At 36.9% G+C, this 17,074-nt stretch overlaps 1 long non-coding RNA gene across 2 annotated transcripts; it reads left to right on the top strand.

Annotated features, from left to right (window-relative positions):
* Positions 1 to 12,520: 12,520 nt before the first annotated feature.
* Positions 12,521 to 16,623, top strand: LOC110780165 (uncharacterized). Of its 2 annotated transcripts, XR_002531374.2 has the most exons (5): positions 12,521 to 12,748; positions 14,391 to 14,432; positions 14,581 to 14,660; positions 15,841 to 15,970; positions 16,352 to 16,623. It is a non-coding gene; the product is annotated as an uncharacterized lncRNA (long non-coding RNA). The 2 variants fall into 2 exon arrangements; XR_002531375.2 differs by lacking the exon at positions 14,391 to 14,432 and having other exon boundaries at positions 12,523 to 12,748.
* The last annotated feature ends 451 nt before the right edge of the window (positions 16,624 to 17,074 follow it).

The raw sequence follows: 17,074 nt of genomic DNA, 5'->3' as shown, positions 1-17,074 counted from the left end.
GGGTTTTGACACTATTCACACAAGCTCCTTTGATTTCAATTTGTGATTTATAACTTAAGAAAAAACATAGTCGTGTGGGGTCTTGTTTGATTCGTCTCAATAAATATTTTTTAAATATCAACTTTTATAATTTTTTCTTATCCATAATTGAAGATTTTAATGTTTGAAATCGTGCATTTGCAAACGTGACTAAATTATTGTGTCATATAAATAAGAACAGAGGAAGTATTCCGTATGAGTAATTCGTTAGTGTACATTTGTACTAGTAGTGAAAATTATGCTAGTGTATCCTTTTCTATTGTTCAGTGATCATTGCACCAAGTCACCAACAAAGTGTATCCATCTAAGTGTACCTATTTGATATATTAATGATGATGTACAATAAATGGTGTAGTTGATTAAGAAACCAATTACAAGTTTTCATTAGCAAATCATTAGCCACACCTTAATACGTACGGATGGAGTAATCAATAGTCGGCCTAAACATTGGATTTGGACAAAGCATAGGCTGATATTAGTTAAATGACCAAGATATAGAATGATATTTCCAAGAAAATCAAGTATCATCATCAGAGTAGGGTTAATAGGGGCGAATCTTAAACAGTTTAATTAGGGGGTTAGTAGAAAAGTTAGTCAATATAATATTTTACAAACATACTCGTGTTTTTGCACTCCAACGTTGCAGGCTTATAGTGACGAATGTCCGCCCAAGATTATCACAAAGAATTGTTCAGATCCCGAATGGAGATGTTATGGTTCGCGCTTAGAGCTTAATATCTCTAACTCCATCTTCTGAATAGAATATTCAAGGAAGTATTTATATGTTTCAAGAAAAGAAAAAAAAAAGTGGCTTCAAGTCCTAATTAGCAACATCACAAATTAATTAATGTAATTTCTCAAAATGGGTCAGGTCTTCAGTATTACACAATAACACCTTAGCCACTATTTCATTTTTGTTTTTTTATTCTTAATTAGAAAACTAATTACTCCGTATATTATATTTAAATTTGGGGCTCTGTTTTTTAGCTCACCCAGTACGCCCTATATATTATAACTTGATTCACAATAGGAGCAACGTCATTTACAGCACCTTAACAAGAAAACCGCAAACACGTAACATCACAAATTAATTACTGCAATTTTTCAAAATGAGGTCGGTCTTCGGTATTACGTACACAACAACACCTTAACCACTGCTCCAATTTTTTTTTTTGTTCATAATTAGTTTTTTTGTGCATTTGAGCCAACTCAGCCTCATTGAACAATCCCTTTAGTTGCTCCTTCACACTGCAGATCTTTCTCCAGTACCAACCACTATCAGCTTTTGCAGTCTTAATGTAGATTGCATTCACCCATCTAACCCATATTGTGTCCTGTTTTCTGGCTATTGCCCAAACATATTTTCCTAAAGCTGCAATATTCCATGCCTGAACTTGCCTTATTCCTAGACCTCCTTCCTTCTTTGGTCTGCACACTCTATCCCAGGCAACATAACCTGGTTTAGTACAGAAATAGGTGCCTTGCCATAAAAAGGCTCTACAGATAGCCTCAACATTTTTTAGAACATGTTTAGGGAGGATAAACACTTGAGCCCATTAAGAGTGGATGCTTAAGAGGACTGCATTTATAAGAGTTACCCTTCCTGCAAAAGACAAGTTCCTAGAACTCCAAGTCTTGATCATAGCCATCATTTTATCCACTAATCCTTCACAGTCAGCATTAGTGATTCCTTTAAAGTAAATAGGAACCCCTAAATACCTAAAGGGAAAAGAACCCAAGGCAAAACCAGATAAATCCACTACTTGCTGAACTACCTCTGGTTTCATACCAGCACAATACACAGCTGACTTCTGAATGTTGGCCTTCAAACCAGAAGTGTCAGAAAAAAGCTAGAAACCTTGGAGGAGCAGATGTATAGAGTTAAACTCACCTTTGCAGCAAAGGATAAGGTCATCTGCAAAGCAAAGGTGGGTTAACTTTGAAGGAAATAATGCCCTTGGTCCAAGTATGCATTTAATGATAAGTCTAATAAAAGCGGTTCAGTATTAATTAACAAGTTAATAATTCAGTGAGATCAAGTGAGCTGAATGCCTAGCTAGAGGCCGCTTCAGTTAAAGTGGAATTAATGATATTAATCCACAACTTACTCTTGACTGAACCCGTAGGGTCACACAAATAGTACGTAAACGGATCAAGTATTTAATGGTATGAAATACTCTATCTATGGATATTCGGAATCGACGGATCTTGGTTTCAGTGGGAGTTGAGATCGTCAAAGGCAAGAAATGAATACTCCGGAAACGATGATATTGCCGGAAACGGAAATATGCATCGTATCGGAAATATAAATATTATCCAAGTCGTAGATGTTGTCGGAAACGGAAACGTGTTACGTATCGGAAAATATTATCGGAAATGGAAATATTGCCGGAATGGGAAATATTGCCGGAAACGGAAATATTGTCAGAATAGGAAATATTATCGAAATCGGAAAATAATTCCGGAAACGGAAATATTAAATATTCATTCGAAACGGAAATTAATTCCGAAATCGGAAATATTAAATATTGTTCGTATCGGAAATGAATTCCGGAATCGGGGATTTAATCGGAAGCGTATCGTACGAATTAGCATCGGACGAGGCTTGCTAGACGAAGGCCCAACACGAAGCCAGGCCGTCGCCCAGCAAGCCACACGCAACAAACCACACGCCAAAGCCTCGACCAGGATCAGCGCAAGGCCAAGCCCAGCCAAGGCTTGGGCGCGCGCACGGATCAGGTAGGCTGCGAGCATGGGCCAGGTGCCGTGCAGTTCGCGTGGGCCGCGAGGCATGCGCGCGGGATGTGCGGTGCTCGTGCAGTGCTCGTGTGCGTGCTATACGAATCCTAAAGCTATCGAGATTCGTCATATGATTAACTCCTAATCCTAATAGATAAAGTTTATTTAATAGAGTCCTAGCAGGATTCTAATTAAACTAAATTAGTATTCTAATAGGATTATAAGTCCTTTCCATAACTCTATAAATAGGTGCCTAGGGTCACAAATTTATACACAACATTGAAGTATTCAAAGGTAAGATTTTGAAGCAAAAATCAGCCAAACACTTGCAACCTATTAGCCGAAAATTTATAGAACCTTAAGGGCGATTCTAGTTGGTCAAGCTTAAGGCGGATCCGGACATGCTTTGGACTATCTACAGAGGGACGACACTTGGAGTCCTAAAGACTTGTTCTTGTTCGGTTCGTGCGCAGCTAGGGAGGGCACGCTACAAAGTGTATGCATCTAAATTATGCTATATGATTATATGTAAATAATATGTTTCCTGGCATTAAGGTTTTCCGCATGATTTATGTTTTTCATATGTATCATAACCTAACAGTGGTATCACGAGCCTCTTATTATTTACATAATCTAAATTGCATGACATGGTTAAATTTTACAAATTTGTAAAGAATGAAAAGGGGTGATTAATTTTCGTAATTGTTAATTAATTGCAAATTGCGTTTATTTAATTATATGTACGCAGTGTTTCGGCAGTTTCTTCGTTACTCCACGAAATCGAGTGATTTTTGTGTCAATTCCGCATGTAAAAGGCATTCTAAAATTTTGACAAACCCAGAATTCCTAAATTCGAAGCCTAACTATGACTTTTCGGAGGTTTTAGTTTTTCCAACGCAAAAGTTTGTAAATTTAAGATGTTAAATTGAATATTTGCGATTCTTGTTGATAAATCTTGAGTTTTTGATTGACCTACAGTATATGTTTAACAACTTTGAATGCCTAGACTTGTTAAATATACAACCTAATTTGTAATTATGATTAATTTGTTGAAATTCGAATAATTTAGAATTGATTTGATTTTCATAATTAATTAATAATTTAATTAGGTATCCATGATTAAAATCCACCATAAAAATTGTTAATTTGTGATAAATTTTAAATTTTTATGACCTAGATTTGAATTCAAGTTAATCAGAAATTAATTGATAAATAACTTTTCGATTTTTCGCCCTAAAATTATGAAATTAATATGATTTATTAATTTGTCATAGATTTTAAATTAAAAATTTTAAATTTTTATGAATTCTCTCATGAAAGTTGCACGCACAAAGCAAAGGAAGCTACGTGTTACCCTTATGGGGTGTTGTATAGTGCGGGCACGCGACGACAAGCAAGTGAGCTCGTCGCCCGTGCGGTACGAATGCAGTGAGCAACCAAGCATGGCGCGCGCGCGCGAGGCAAGGCAGCCTGGGCGTGTGTGCTATGTGGATGGGCGAAGGGCGATGGGCGTGGCACGATGAGACGAGTCGCGTGCGCGAGGGCGAGAGCTGGGTCACCCAGCGTGCGCGAGGGCGAGAGCTGGGTCGCCTAGCGATCGCTGCTCCGCGCACCAACGAGCGCTGCCTCGCCACGAAGGATTGCTCGCGCGTAGCGAGTGATGCATCCCTTCGAGAGCTGCTGCGATGCATGCGGGCGAGCAGGCTGCGCGCAAGCGTGGCTTGGCTTGTTGCGTTTGCACGTGGCTGCTGCTGCATTGTGCCATGGCCATGCGATCGGTCGTGCACTCGATGGGGCTTGGGCGCAAGCCCAAGTGCTCGTCGTGTTACGATTGAGTCGTTTTGAATTTTAATTTGAGATTTTCAGTTCGAAATAATTTTAATTAATTTTAAAATTAATAATTTAAATTGTTTTCTTGGATTTTAATTTTGAATATTATAATTATTATAAATTTTAATTTATACTAATTATTTTACTAAAATTAAAAACCATGAATTAATTTAAATTCACTTAAATCAACTGAAAATAAATTAAATTAAATGGATTCGATTATAATTTTATATGAGCTTTAAATTTTAATTAAACTTGTATGTTTCCGGTTAGACTAGAAATACAATTTTATGTTTAAAATTAGTAAAGCATATAAAGTTATTGGTTTAAGTGGGAGCAATTTTAGTCATAAACTCTTGATTAGGTCTACAAATCCTTTAAGGTTAAATCAACTTGATTAGAATTAATAAGGACTGAATAATTTGTAGATTATTGGTTCCCTTGATTAAGTGCTGCAAATATTTATGTGATGCATAACGTGTTTTACTAACCAGCTATGTGGGTCATTCATGATAATGAATGGGTGAATGGTATATATTGTATATGTACTGTTTTACAGGTTATGAAGTGACTAGTATGGCCCAAATAGGATAGAAAATATGGTATGCGTACCATCAATTTGAATGTAATTGGTCTAATGCACCAAAATTTGTTTTTCAATTCAAATATGGTCTGCGTACCATCAAATAGTTGTAATTAGTTTAATTATAGCTGATCCTATTTGAAGAAAATGGCGCCTCCCATGGTGAAATTCAAGACGGAGTTTCCAATCCATTTTCAAGACGGAGTTTGAAGTTGAAGCTTCAAGATGAAGTCGGGCCATATTAGATCACATTTATCTTATGCATGCTTTAAGTTATTTATTGCTTTTAAATATGTCTTAAATATGCATGAGATTGTGGCTTGATTATGTTGCATGATTAAGGATTTTAGTTCACTTAAAATCTAACCAACATAGTAAGAGCCTTAAGTTCTAAACTTAAAAAATAAGTTAAAAGGTGTCATGCCAAAATAACACTTACTTGGATAACCTTTACATCAATCTTAGTAATAGTTTTCCGCCATAGCGAGGTGTTACTTATTGATTCTAAAGGGGTAAGGTACACAAACAATTGTGAGTACATGTTAGTTTTGGTGAAACTCAACGATATAAGTAAGGAGTCCTTTTATGTCGTGGAAAAATCGATAGGTTTACCTAATAAGTTCTAAGACGTACCTGTCAACCAAGAATAGTTTTTAGACTATTAGCAAAAGGATTTTGCTTACCTAAAAGATTTTAGAATTAAGTCAAAATACATAATGTGCTTAATTTTTCAATGGTTTTAGGGTCTTGGAATCATTTTATTCACACCTGCCGGAACACATAACTTGAATAAAATGCTTAATGAACATTAAATTATGCATGTATGCTAGAATTTAAGTTTATTAAGAGAAACTGTGAATGATTATTTATTTGTTTATTCTTTTTCATTGTAGTTTTCAACTATGGCAAACAACAATTCTTTCAACATCCGATCAATTCTCGAAAAGGAGAAGTTGAACGGGAAAAACTTCCTTGACTGGCAAAGGAACTTGCAAATAGTTCTTATGCAGGAAGAAAAGGAGTATGTCCTGGAAGAGGCGATGCCCGAAGCCGAAGGCGACGGGGTCACTCAGGCAGCCCTCAATCGTGGGATTGATGCCAACAAGGATGTGAAATGTCTAATGCTTGCAACCATGAGTGCAGATCTACAGAAAACGTTCATCAACTCAGATGCTTTCACGATCATCAGTGAGTTAAAAAACATGTTCCAAGATCTGGCTCGAGTCGAAAGATTCGAGACTCATAGGCAAATTCTTGAGACCAAGCTTAAGAAAGGCGAGCCCGTAAGTCCACATGTTCTCAAAATGATTGGACTCATTGAGAATATGAGTCGGCTGGATCAACAATTCTCTCAGGAAATGGCTATAGACACCATCCTCCATTCTCTTCATAGCGGGTATGATCAGTTCAAGCTGAACTACAGTATGAATAGTCTGGAAAAAACGCTCACTGAGCTTCACGGTATGCTGAAGACTGCTGAAAAGACGCTCAAAAGTGATAAGCAAGATGTGCTTATGGTGCGTGGGGGCAAGTTCAAGAAATCTGGAAAGAAGAGGAATGCTAAGAAAGGTGGCAACAAGGCCAGCCAGACTAAGCAACCAGGCGGCACCAAAACTGAAAAGAAGAAGGTGAGCCAACCCACTTCTGAATCTGAATGCCTCTATTGCAAGAAAAAGGAGCATTGGAAGAGAGATTGCTTGAAGCTAAAGGAAGATCAGAAGAACGGAACAGTCGTTCCATCTTCAGGTATTTTCGTTATTGACTGTATACTTGCAAATTCAACTTCTTGGGTATTAGATGCAGGTTGTGGCTCACACTTATGTTCTAATTCACAGGGACTAGGAAGAAGTAGAAGGTTAAGCAAGGGTGAAGTCGACCTACGAGTGGGAAATTGAGCACGGATTGCTGCATTAGCTGTAGGAAATTATTATTTGTCGTTACCCTCTGGGCTAGTTTTGGAACTGGAAGAGTGTTTCCATGTTCCAAGTCTTACTAAAAACATCATTCCTGTTTCTTGCTTAGATGCTAAGGGATTTTCCTTTTTAATAAAAGACAATAGTTGTTCATTTTATTTTAAAGAGATGTTTTATGGATCTGCTAGATTAGTCAATGGACTTTATTTATTAGATCACGACAAACAAGTTTATAACACAAATACCAAAAAGGATGATTCAGATCTCACCTATCTGTGGCATTGTCGATTAGGCCATATTAACTTGAAACGCATGAAAAGACTTCAAAGGAAGGAATTCTAGAACCATTTGACTTAGAGGATTATGGTAAGTGCGAATCATGTTTACTTGGCAAAATGACAAAGCAACCTTTCTCTAAAGTTGGAGAAAGAGCAACTGAACTATTGGGTTTAATCCATACAGATGTATGTGGACCAATGAGTACAAATGCTAGAGGTGGTTTCAGCTACTTTACCACTTTCACTGATGACTTCAGTAGATATGGTTATGTCTACCTAATGAAGCATAAGTCTGAATCCTTTGACAAACTCAAGGAATTTCAGAGTGAAGTAGAGAATCAATTAGGAAAGAAGATTAAGGCACTGCGGTCTGATAGAGGCGGTGAATATCTGAGCTATGAATTTGATGACCATCTGAAAGAATGTGGAATTCTATCAGAATTGACTCCTCCTGGAACACCACAATGGAACGGTGTGTCAGAACGGAGGAACAGAACCTTGCTAGACATGGTCAGGTCAATGATGGGTCAGGCCGAACTTCCATTAGAATTTTGGGGACATGCACTAAATACAGCTGCACTCACTATAAATAGAGCTCCGTCTAAAGCTGTCGAAAAGACTCCATACGAATTATGGTTTGGAAAGCCTCCAAATGTGTCTTTTCTTAAGATTTGGGGATGTGAAGTATACGTCAAACGATTAATTTCAGACAAACTTCATCCGAAATCTGACAAATGTATCCTTGTGGGCTATCCGAAGGAAACAAAGGGGTATTACTTCTACAATAAATCTGAGAACAAGGTGTTTGTTGCTCGAGATGGTATCTTTTTGGAAAGAGATCACATTTCCAAAATGACAAGTGGGAGAAAAGTAGACCTCGAAGAAATTCGAGTCGAACAACAAACTCTAGAGAATGCTCAAGATGACATTCAGGATGAAACTCAGAGGTCCTTAGAAGTATCTGGTGAGAATCATAGACCATCTAGAGATGTAACCCCGCGTAGATCGCAAAGATATAGATATCAACCGGAAAGGTACTTAGGTATTTTGACGAACGAGAGCTATGACGTTCTATTACTTGAAAGTGATGAACCTGCGACTTACAAACAAGCTATGACGAGCCCTAGCTCCAAGCAATGGCATGAAGCCATGTAATCTGAATTAGACTCCATGTCTGAAAAACCAAGTTTGGGATTTGGTCGATTTGCCAGATGGCTACCAAGCCATTGGAAGCAAATGGGTTTTCAAACTGAAAAAGGACAAGGATGGAAAACTTGAAGTTTTCAAAGCTAGATTGGTTGCAAAAGATTACAGGCAAGTCCACGGTGTGGATTACGATGAAACCTTTTCACCAGTTGCAATGCTAAAGTCTATTCTGATAATGTTAGCAATCGCTGCATATTACGATTACGAAATATGGCAGATGGATGTCAAAACCGCTTTCTTAAACGACGTTTTAACAGAAACTGTGTTTATGACACAGCCTGAGGGTTTTGAGGATCCAAAGAATGCTAAAAAGGTATGCAAGCTTAAGAAATCAATCTACGATTGAAGCGGGCATCAAGGAGCTGGAATATACGTTTTGATAAAGCAGTCAGTGACTTTGGTTTCATCAAGAACGCAGACGAATCTTGTGTATACAAGAAGGTCAGTGGGAGCAAAATTGCTTTTCTAGTACTATATGTCGACGACATATTACTTATCGGAAATGACATTCCTATGTTGAAATCTGTCAAGATTTGGCTTGGGAAATGTTTTTCGATGAAGGATCTAGGAGAAGCACAGTACATATTGGGCATCAAGATTTACAGAGATAGATCTAAAAAGATGATTGGACTTAGTCAAAGCACTTATATCAATAAGGTGCTTGAAAGGTTCAAGATGGCAGACTCCAAGCGAGGCTACCTACCCATGTCTCATGGAATGACTCTAAGCAAGACTTAGTGCCCAAAAACACTTGATGAGCGTAGACGAATGAGTGGGATTCCATACGCATCATTGATTGGTTCAATAATGTATGCTATGATATGTACACGCCTGGATGTTGCGTACGCACTCAGTGCTACGAGCAGATACCAGTCAGACCCAGGAGAGGCACATTGGACTGCTGCCAAGAACATTCTGAAGTACCTGAAAAGGCACAAAGATGACTTCCTGGTCTATGGTGGAGATGATGAATTAATTGTTAAAGGCTATACGGACGCAAGTTTCCAAACCGACAAGGATGATTTCAGATCACAGTCTGGGTTTGTCTTCTGCCTCAACGGAGGTGCAGTAAGCTGGAAAAGTGCTAAGCAAAGCACCATTGCGGATTCTACAACTGAAGCGGAGTACATTGCTGCACATGAAGCAGCAAAGGAAGCTATATGTCTAAGGAAGTTCATAGGTGAACTTGGTGTAGTCCCCTCCATTAAAGGACCAATAGCCCTATATTGTGATAATAACGGAGCTATTGCACAGGCAAAGGAGCCTAGACACCACCAAAGAGTCAAGCATGTACTTCGTAGATTTCACCTTCTACGAGAGTTCGTTGAAAGAAAAGAAGTCGAGATAAGCAAGATTGGAACTGATGACAACATCTCAGATCCATTGACTAAACCTCTGCCGCAGGCGAAGCACAACTCGCACACTGCAGCTATGGGAATCAAGCATATTGGAGAATGGCTTTGATGTCCTTGTTTAATGTTTTAAAGTTTTAGAGTTTAATACTTTGTAAAACATTATTGGTTAATCATTCACAATAAATGAATAGAATTTATTTTTCCATTTAATTTGTGGTTTATAAAATGATGAGTCCTTCAATTTGACGATATATTCAAGATAGACTGTCAGGACCAGTCATGTGACTAAGAAATGTCTATCAAGTGAACTTGCACTACCTCAAAATCGGCCAAAAGAATCAGTAATAAGAAACCTCTTTTGTAAAACAAGAGGTTTCTTAATAAAAGAAACCTATTATCTTAAAAAGGAGGTTTCTTTGATAAGGACGTGAAAGACCCTTTTTACGAAGAGAGGTCTCTTCTTATGCAAAAAATATTTTGCCTTACATAAGTAACCTCTTTTTCTTTTAAACGGTTTCTTTGTTTATAAAAAACATAATTAGAAATTAAATAACAAAACCTTTTTTAAAATTGTTTCTTCCCTAATTAAAAATTAATTGTTTTTAAAGAAAATGATTAAATAATTTCCCTTAGCAGCCTCGTAATTACCCTCAAATAAATAAAATACGGTTTTTTCATGAAATGCCCCCGAGGTTTGCAAAAACGCACCAAATACCCTCGCGTCTTTTGAATCACATAATATACCCCTATTTTTCCGTACTGTTCATGAGATGCACCTTCAGTTAACGGACGTTAGTCTGCCGTTAGTGGCGTTTTACTATATTGCCCTTAATACATGTTTTCGAAATAAATTCCCAAAAAAAAAAAATCTCAAATTCTTTCTTTTTCTCTCTCCTCTCAGATGTTCTTCCTCTTGCTCTTTGATCGCCGGCGGCGTCCGATCTCCGCTCTCTGGTCGCCGGTGGAGGCCGATCTCTGGTCGGCAACAGTGTTCCGGTGTTACGCACTTCCCTCTTCTCCCGATTCGACCCGGTCACCAAGCTCGCCCTTCGGTGCGACCGTCGATCTGTTAGCATAGGCGACAACGCCCTCGTTCTCATTTCCCTCCGGTGCCGTAACCTCATGCGCCTCAAACTCCGGGGATTCCGTGAACTCACCGACCTAGGAATCGCCGCCTTCGCTCAGAACTGTAAGTCCCTCAAAAAACTGAGTTTTTGGTGCCATGGGCCTCAGTGTTGTCTTTGAACACTGAGTTTTGCTCGAAGAAATGTCAATTAAGCGCCTCCGTGGCATTAACAACGACGGCGATTCAGAGGCGGCAGCTGAGTCCAAGAAATCGACTTAATTGTCGGCGCCGGCGATTTACAATATTTTCAATTTGGGTTTTGCGTGCTTCTAAATTTCAAGAATTCCTTTCTGGGTTTTGTTCTTCTGTTAAATTCCTCATCTGGGTTTATCTTAATTTACGTAAAAATTGTCTATTTCACTTGAATCAATACAAGCAAAAAAGTGCAAAAAGTGGGAGATGATTATATGACTTTTGTGCCACCACCAGCAATGAATGAAGCACGGAAGGTGGCACCTGCTCAACACTTCTACTACTGTTGTTTGTTTTAGCCTCCTAATTATCTCAGTAATTCCCTTTGTTTCGAATTTGCAAGTCTAGTGATTGGTGTTATTAATTTGTTTAATAGCTAAGATTGTGATTTTACTTGGTTTAAAATGCCAATTGGTACCGTTTTCCACCTTTTGGGCGGAGGAATTTGGAAAATGATGGAATGAAATTTGAATAACCGCAGCCAACCATCTCCGATCAGGCCTGAAAAAGCATCCCCCACTGTGAAATTTGAATTTGAGGAACAAATTGCGATTAACCAATCCCCTCAAATTGTTTCTGATCCATCCTTAAACGGCTATGCAGTACACAAACTCTTCCCTTCATAGGTGGAAAGGTGGGCTCTTTTGTCAACCTCAAGCTCTTCCTTAGCAGCCTCAAGCTCTTCCTGTGACATCAAGCTTCTCGAACAGTTGCATTAAGTTCAGTTATTACAAAACCATCAGATTACTTTTCCCGTATAAGATAATGAAGTAAATTCACGAGTCTAGTTTGCTTGCACTTGGGAAGAGAGTTCGTTCCTCAATGGTGGCTGCTGGATTTAGATGTAGTGCCGCATTGACTAATGCACTGACCGATATGTATACCAACAGTAAAATTCAATTCAATCAATTTCGTATTGGATTTGTTGTTTGAGCATTTCAATTTTCTTTGATTATTACTTCTATTTTTGTTTTAGGTTTAACTTTTAGGTTGATTAATTTGATTAATTAGGTGAACGATTTGTGGAAATCAAATTCTGCAGTTTAAAAGCAGTTTGAGTATTTGGTGCAACTTAGTTTCAAAATAGGTGTATATTGTACAATAAGTTTATAAATAGGGGCATTCTGTGAATTATAAACACGACTTAACGGAGGACTAACGGAAGGTCGGTTTAGGGGTATTTGGTGCAAACTTGGGAAAAAATAGGGGTATATTATGTGATTCAAAAGACGCGAGGATATTTGGTACGTTTTTGCAAACCTCGGGGTATTTCATGAAAAAACCGCTTTGCCTCCCCACTTCCCCCATCTTCTCTACTCCAAGCTGCAATTCTCAATTGCGAAGCTGCAAATTATAGGAACTGCAAACTCCAAAATTATCTTCTCTTCATTGCCGAAAAACTAACTTCCAAACCTTCACCGGCGCAAACGCGAACCACCGCCTCCAGTGCCTCCTCCGCCTCCATCAAAACCCTTTTTCTTCTCTTGGTATTTCGATCTCTCATCTTCTCTTTCCCTTCAATTTGTTGAGAATTGAATTGCGCATGCCCTAATATTTGTAATGTTTATGCAATTTTGTTAATTTTATTTTATATAATTGGTTTAATTTTAAGTTTTGTGCTATACATTCAATTGCAATTGATAATTGATAATTATTGAATTTTACTGTTTGAACTTTGATTTATTATTTGGGAAACAATGACTTGCGAGTGATAAATATTCTTTGGTTTTGCCTTTCACTGATTGGATTGGAAATCCTATTTTCCACGTCTATTCTTTGTTTTGATCCAAGGATTTCAATTTGCCTTGTTGATACTGCGGTTTACAGTTTCTTAGACTCTTACGAAATACAAATGTACACAGAGGAGCAAAGCATTCCGGTTTGAGCTCAGCATGTTCATTTGCCGAGCTTGAGATTCTTGTTTGTGTTTTATTTTCTTAACGAGCGACTCTTGACCGCCCCCTAGCTTGTTCTACAAAATTTTGGTTTTATACGCCCCCAAAAAAATGTAACTAGTTGTTGTGCATATGGATTATCACCTCGTAGTTAATAGATGGAGCATTTTTTATTAATTGATAATTTGTTGCGAAGTTCTGTATTGGCTTAAATAATAGCAGAACTAACTGATTTAGATTGAAACATAATTCTTGTAGATTCCCTTTATTGTACTACCACTATTTCTGGCTTTTTCTTAATTATCAGAAATAGATTAAGTCAATGATGGAAACTGCATATCATTTAGGATTTGTTGATGCTAGTGAAACTGAGAATCTATTGCATTCGGAGTTTATGAATTATGATAGTGTGAAAGAATAAAAATCCTCGTAAGTAAGGGACTTAGTGGTTCCTGATCCAAATTCCATAAAGATTATAGGAAAAGAGGTGACACATGATCAAATGAGAATACTCTGTGCTTTACAATATGTTTATAGGTGTGTATTTTGTTTTAATTTAGATGGTGCATTGATTTATACAAATTCATTGAAGTTGGTTGACAAGATAGGCTTAGTGTGAATTTGTTTGACAAGACGGTGCATTACATTTGTTTAACGTTTTGGTATTTATTGAATTGGAATGGCATACTTGCTGCCTAGTTGAATTTTCTTGGCCCTTATAATGTATTTACACTTTAAGGGAGAAAGTATGTTCATTGTTCTTGTTCAAGGTAGGATCCCGTATGAAATGTGACTACATTAGTGTCGTAAAGGAGAAATCCTTTGCTTCCCAAAAAATTACATACGAAGTGTTACATTCAAGTTTTCAATATACACCTAATTATTTTCATGTTTCAAAATACTCGATTATTCTTTCATAACCAGTTCTCACCTTGGAATTCCTGTCCTCTGATGCGTGAAACACTGCATTTTCTGATGTACCTTTTTCTCTTTAATTTTCTTTGAATAGAGTCAATAGACCAGATGAGTGTTGGTTATGTTGTATATGTTATGTGATTAGTTACATTACAAAATCATTTTGTTTTAAAGAATTTATAACTATTCCACAGAAAAAGTGAACATTGCTTAGTTACCATGTGAAAAAATCATCCATTCTAGGTGGATGTCATAGAATATTTATATTGTTCGTTGTCTTCTTTCCATGTCTTATCCCACTTATTCTGGTGGTTCACAGTGGCTTGCTATGAGAGGACGCTCGTAGCAATTTGTGATTAAGGTTTGAATTACTGTTTTATGCTTTGGATGCATAACATTACCTAAATGTATAATTCACAATAATATTGGAAATAATCATTTCCTTCTCTGCATATTCATTGTTTTCATATTTTGGTGTGTCCTTGCTCAATTTTATTAATCTTTTGCAGCTAAGAGAGGAGTTGGAGGTTAGGGGAACTCAAATATGAACCAGTTGTGAAGTGCACCTTTATCTGAACAAGTGATAATGGTTAGTAGTCATATTCCAAATCTGAGACCCCTTTGGACTTTGCTACTACTGCAAGTCAAAAGATCATTTTTATCTACCAACAATTATCCGTCATAACTTAGCTTCTTGCTGGTGTTACTTTTTTTTTGTGCTCCTCTAAGTTCGTTAATTTCTGAAATAACAGAATAATATGTCATTATTGAATTCAGACAAATAGAAATCAGCTAAGGTGTTAATCAATCATATACTGCTGAATTTACCGAAGTACTTTTCAGAAAATGAATACTTGTAATATCCATACATAAAATTCGTCATCAATATCTTAATTACTGCTGAAACCCTGAGATTGCCAAGGACATGTAGGAACTAGGAACTCACAGTGAACTTCACTTTTGAGCAGTTCATTTGTTTGGGTTTTGTTTCCTTACTATCTTGGCATTTCTCTGTTGCACATTGAGAAAGACTGTCAAGGTTGGTCCTTCATATTTGATGTTTTATGTACATATCCTACATAGGCATGTGATTTATTCGTTTATCTCGGTATGTGTTCGTGTTCAAAGGACCTATTTGTATTTGATTCTGGTTGCACGTATGATTTTGAAAAAGGATATATGCGCTTTAAATTAGTTCGAGAGCCTTGTTTGTTAAACATACATAAGAATGATATATTGCCCCCCCGGAAGTTACTAACAGAAACAAAACCCTGAAAGTCCCTGTTGAATTTGATTATAATGATGGTGTGTTCTATTTAAACTGGAAACCAGTAGGACCTTACGTCGTGCAATCATAGCTGATTCTTATTAAGTAAACGACTTTGAAAGAAAAAGTGTGTTCTCTGTTGAAATTTTTTCTGAGCTGCTGAATAAAAAATCACTAGTATTCTAGTAAAGCTCAAGAGCCCATTAATCCAAATAGTATCTTATTTTTAGCCGAGACTCTAAGACGTTTAAATGGTTGTGGCTCAGACAACATATACACAACCAAATAAATGAAGAACATAGAAAAAGTTTACAGTGTTTGGAAGTGTGAGCATTGTATAGATTCTGTTTGATCAAAATTAGTACATAATTGTTTCTACGACGTAAATGACAATTCTGTATATCTGTGTATTCTGTCCGGGGAAGAGGGAAGGGTGTGAGATCAGATAAACCAATGAACATCTTTTCTTATTCTGATTTTTTACTTGTGGACTTGTTTGCAGGTTCTCTTGATTCAATGTGGGAAATTATATGGGCGGTATCCTATAATTTTTTCCATGTGTAAAGCTTCAACTGTATCTGAATCAGGACCATGATATCCAACAGAATGAAGCTTTTGTACAATTAGGATAGGTAACATATCATATCTACATTTATACCCTTTTTTCATTGGGCTCTAATTTTGCATAAGTTGTATTGGTCCCTCAGATGTTTATGTTTATCATCCGACTTGTTGTGTGTATCATCTGAGTCATGTTACAATCATAAGCCATTATTTATTTTGGTTGAATATGAATTGATTAATTTTGACCGGTTTTGTTGCACGTACTATGATGAAGTTTTTGAGGGCCTATTCCCATTATCGATCATCATTTCCCTTAATTAACTCAAATGGCCTTAATTAGGCTAATTTTTCTTATACTGTTTCTACCTTGAGCATTTTGACATATAGTAGGGTATTTGGTTGCATTTTGTAATAATTTATGATACAATTTTATTTTTTTTGTTTTGTAGTAATACAGTGGAGTACCTATTACTTATTCTCAAGCGAAGATTGCCGAGTTGAGGGACTTATGCGTTACCTATGTGTCCGAGCATAAAGAACTAGACGAAGAGTTTGAAGATGATATTGTGTAGGTGATTTATGACTTCATTTTAATTTTAGAATTTTGTATTTCTTTACGAAGAAGATTATAGGATGAAACATTAAGTACTTTTAGACGTTAACATTTTTTGTAATATTTTTCTGGGTTTAATGAAAGATTTGGATTATTTTGGTATTATAAGTAATTACACTTTTGTAAAATAATAATAGTACTATCAGATGGCAAAAAATAGCTACAAGATTCGAACCTGATATATAGGGTCGTGCGTACAGTACAACTTAGTGCGAAAAAAATTGTACGTGCAGTAGTACATTCAGCGCCCAAAAATAATCAGCGCAACAACAACAAGAAAAAAACCCCAAAGAAACCTCTGTTCCGGAAAAAGTGGTTTTTTAGGTTATTTAATTATTTATGTCCACCAAAATATAAGAGACCTCTTTTTTGGAAAGTTGGTTTCTTAAAGAAAATTAAATAGACCTCTTTTCGATTGGAGGTGGTCTTTTTGATTTTATAAAGAAACCATTTTTCTGGAATGAGTGGTTCCTTATATAGCGTAATTAAATAATAAATCTAACATATAAATAACCACTTTTCTAGGGCAGGTGGTTTCTTATTTTAACAAAGAAACCAC

This window comes from Spinacia oleracea, chromosome 4 (genome assembly GCF_020520425.1).
Source record: "Spinacia oleracea cultivar Varoflay chromosome 4, BTI_SOV_V1, whole genome shotgun sequence".
Taxonomy (NCBI): Eukaryota; Viridiplantae; Streptophyta; class Magnoliopsida; order Caryophyllales; family Amaranthaceae; genus Spinacia; species Spinacia oleracea.
The sequence above is the reverse complement of the archived record's forward strand: the minus strand, read 5'-3'. Positions and strand labels throughout refer to the sequence as shown.